This window comes from Bos taurus, chromosome 9 (genome assembly GCF_002263795.3).
Source record: "Bos taurus isolate L1 Dominette 01449 registration number 42190680 breed Hereford chromosome 9, ARS-UCD2.0, whole genome shotgun sequence".
In the NCBI taxonomy this organism is placed as follows: Eukaryota; Metazoa; Chordata; class Mammalia; order Artiodactyla; family Bovidae; genus Bos; species Bos taurus.
This window is the reverse complement of record NC_037336.1, coordinates 66857929-66861801: the sequence shown is the minus strand read 5'-3', so window position 1 is coordinate 66861801 and position 3873 is coordinate 66857929. Positions and strand designations below refer to the sequence as shown.

The 3873-nt window shown below is 36.5% G+C and overlaps 1 non-coding gene across 1 annotated transcript; it reads right to left on the bottom strand.

Annotated features, from left to right (window-relative positions):
* Window positions 1-3562: 3562 nt before the first annotated feature.
* LOC112448194 (U6 spliceosomal RNA) lies at window positions 3563-3668 on the bottom strand. Its single transcript, XR_003036582.1, has one exon. It is a non-coding gene; the product is annotated as a U6 spliceosomal RNA (small nuclear RNA).
* Window positions 3669-3873: the final 205 nt, after the last annotated feature.

The following is a 3873-nucleotide window of genomic DNA, read 5'->3' as shown; positions in this document are numbered from 1 at the left end:
AGTATCAATATACTAAATAGTCCTAGAGTTCTCCTTTCTACTCTCATGATCAAAAAAAAAGACAAATCTATTCCTGCTAATTATGAAGGAGAATGAAATCTATTTCATTTTTATCATTTAAACATTTAGTACTGATTTAAAATCCAACCATGGCAGGGAGACTCCTCTATTTCTTTCATTCTAGCAAAGAGATGGTGAAGTCAGGGACTCTATGCTAAGACTGACATTTCTTTACACTAGTGGATTTTGTAGGCCACTCCCAGTCCCTGAAGCCACTTAAGTAGTCATTGTTCCTGCCTGTCAAGCAAGATAGTTGTTAGCCTCTGTGAATATTTCCCTAATAGCTCCACCAATCATTTTTATCTCTGCTGCCAACCTGAGATTTCATTAGCAAGTGTGAAAAATGCTCACAAAGTAACATGAAGAGGTACTGGACCAAGTCAGTCTTTCTGAGAAATTTTTACTTATATCTTGTGAGAACTGTTACAGTCCTAGGAAAGACTTTGGAAATCACTATATATCTAATATTATTCTTCCCTCTCAATAAAAATAGTAATGTCTATTTTCCCCAAATCATGGAGTCATCTTAGCTTTTCTTCTTCTCACATACCACACCCAAACATCAGCAAAGTGTGATGGTTCTGCTTTTGAAATGAAGTGAGAATCTCATCCCTCTACAGATCCCGCATCTGTCCAAACATCACCATTTCTCACCTGTTTTATTCTAATAGCTCCCACTGTATCTGCCTGTTTCTACATTAGTCCCACTACAGTCTATTTTTACACCACACACAGGCATGGTTTTAAACAAACACACACCAGATTATCCCCTTCCTCAACTCAAACCCTCTAGTGTATGTCCATTTTATAGAGAAAAAATTCCAAAGTCCTTATTAAGGCCCACAAAGCCCTTCATGACCTGTCTCCTGACAGTGTTAGAGCTGCATCATTCTATGCAATTCCACAAACATGCAAAGCAAGCTCCTCCCTTGAATTGTTCTTTCCTCAGATATTGCCCTGTCTCACCCTTCCACTTAATCTGTGTCTGTAACTGAAGTGTTACTACATCAGAGAGGCATTTTCTGACTAGCTAAAACAGCACCCCTGTGAATTTCTCTGTCCCTTTCTTTATTTCTCATATTAGCATGCATCACCAAACACACATACATGCATACATATGTACACATGCATATGTATGTAGACATGCGTATAAGTATGTATGTAGAGACATGTACATATATATATACAAAATTTAACCAAGCAAACTATAAAACTGTAAGATCCAAGATTATAAATTCCATGAGAGCAAAGACTTTATTTTATTGATTACTCTGTGCCCATAATAAGGCACTGATCAGACCTAAGATAACGTCTGAAACATAGTAGGCACTTAATGAACTTTTTAAATAAATGAATGAATCTTTACTAAAAGAATATAATCCAGATAAGAGTTTATACACCTACGTATTTAAGAGAAAAAGAAAGCCCAAGATGCAACAGAAAATAAGAGTATCTTTCAAAGCTCAAACATTAAGTTGAAGGACATGAATGAATTTATACAGTGAGTATGTGAATAAAACACAATGAATTATTTTGATCTGACTGGTCTGTTTCTGAATTTATGCTCCTGAAGAGTCACCCAAGAAGCAGGTAACTTAAGCAGGGGCTGACAGATCCCAGCTGTGTAACGATGCCTCTTTTCATCCACTTCTCCCTAGCACCAGAAAAGGAATATTCACCATCACTGTCTGCTGTCCTCTAATTTTATTCTCCTAGTTGTAGTACTGTCGGAACTTACGAAATTTGTGAAACTACAGTATGGAAATGCAAACCAGATTGGTTTGGATGAGTTAATCAAAATTAGTCACTAGGGCAAGAGCTCTGACATTTTTTATCCTAGATTAAAGATTCTAATGGTATGTTCTAAAGCCTAAAATAATAAGACAAAATCTGCTTAAATACTGGTAAAATTGTGTTGATAGCTTTTAGTTCATCAGGAAGCATCAAATTAAGACTAACTCGAGCAATTCATATATGAATATTTCTCTGACAAAACCTCTGCTTTACAATATTTAAGGGAAATCAGTTAAAAAAAATTGTGTCAAAGAATCCATGTGCATTTGTGAATTAAATTGATAAATCATTACTGACACTAAGATGAGATTAAGAGGAATGTAGTAAAACACGAAGTATTAAAAAGAATGGGAGATATGGGTTCCAAGTCCTCACATACTCTTTCGGATGGTGTTGGACAAAACTGACTCTCAGTTGCCATGTTAAATAATGTACTAGATACAAGTTTTTAAAGGAAGGGAAAGGATATCAAAATTATTTGTGGGATTTTATCAAACTATCCATGTCCTTCTGTAGCTTCTCAGTTCCTCATCAAGATGCTGAACTTCCACCCTTTCCAGTTATTATGTGTAGGAGCTGGCTGTTTCCATCATGTGTCTTGAGTAGGGAGAAAAATGGTGAGGACCACAGGGAAATAATTCTTTTCAACTCTAAAATCTCATTTGTTATACAGAAATAAACCACAGGTAAGTCTTCAGAATGTACAAAATTATCAAGATACTTATCCTAGAGGGATGATTATAAGGGTTCCTTTAAAAATTATCCAAAGTTGGTAGCTATCTTCCTGGTTTACACACTCCAAGTACAAGTATTTCCTTATATTCCATGTAACCATTGTTCTGCTATAATTTACAATCTCTATTATTCCATAGCGGAGAAGGCAATGGCAACCCACTCCAGTACTCTTGCCCGGCCCGGTAGGCTGCAGTCCATGGGGTCGCAAAGAGTCCGACACGACTGAGCGACTTCACTTTCACTTTTCACTTTCATGCATTGGAGAAGGAAATGACAACCCACTCCAGTGTTCTTGGCTGGAGAATCCCAGGGACGGAGGAGCCCGGAAGGCTGCAGTCCATGGGGTCGCACAGAGTCCGACACGACTGGAGTGACTTAGCAGCAGCAGCAGCATTATTCCACAGAAACAAAATACGTACTTAAAATACTAAAAAAAATTCCTCTTATTTTATTTGAAATTATTTCATAGTTCTGTTTTCCATCTTCTCTTCTAATAATAATATTCTCTGGAAGAATCAACCTTAAATCTAAATTTATAAATTTAAATAAATAAATTTAAAAGTTTCCATTAGTTCTAAATGTAAAAATTTTTCTGATTAAATGAATACCTTAGGTAGCAATTAACTCCTTTTTCATTCCAATTACATTGTATTTTATTTCCTGATTTTCTGCTTAATTTAATAATGGGAAAGTTGTGATATTCAATAAGTATATATGATCTGGAGAGGAAAAAAACTGGTGATGTGTGTAATTTTGTGCATTTAATTTTTTTTTTTTCCAGATTTAAGACTTTTATTTTTTCACACCCAGGCAAGCCTGGGAGGTTGGCCCTTCCTGCCCTCAAGACCCCTACCCTTCACAAGGAGAAGAAATGATTACTTTGACTCCAGGGCTCAGCGAGTGCCTAAGCTTTGGCAGTGGCCTTGTAATGGGTCAGAGTGCAGGCAGAAGGGTCTGTGGCACTGGTCCACCTAAAAATATGGAACACTTCACAAATTTGCGTGTCATCCTTGCACAGGAGCCAGCTAATCTTCTCTGTATCGTTCCAATTTTAGTATATGTGATGCCGAAGCGAGCACTAATATCTGTTTTTTATATTTTTATGATGTTTCACCAATTTTTTTAGAAACCAAGTCTGTAAGTGATCATTTAAAATTTTTCAAATTCAAAAATCATTCTTTAAAGTATTTTTAAGTTGTTGTCGTTGTTCAGTCACTAGGTTGTGTCTGACTCTGAAATCTCATGGCCTGCAGCATGCAAGGTTTCTCTTTCACTATCTCCCTG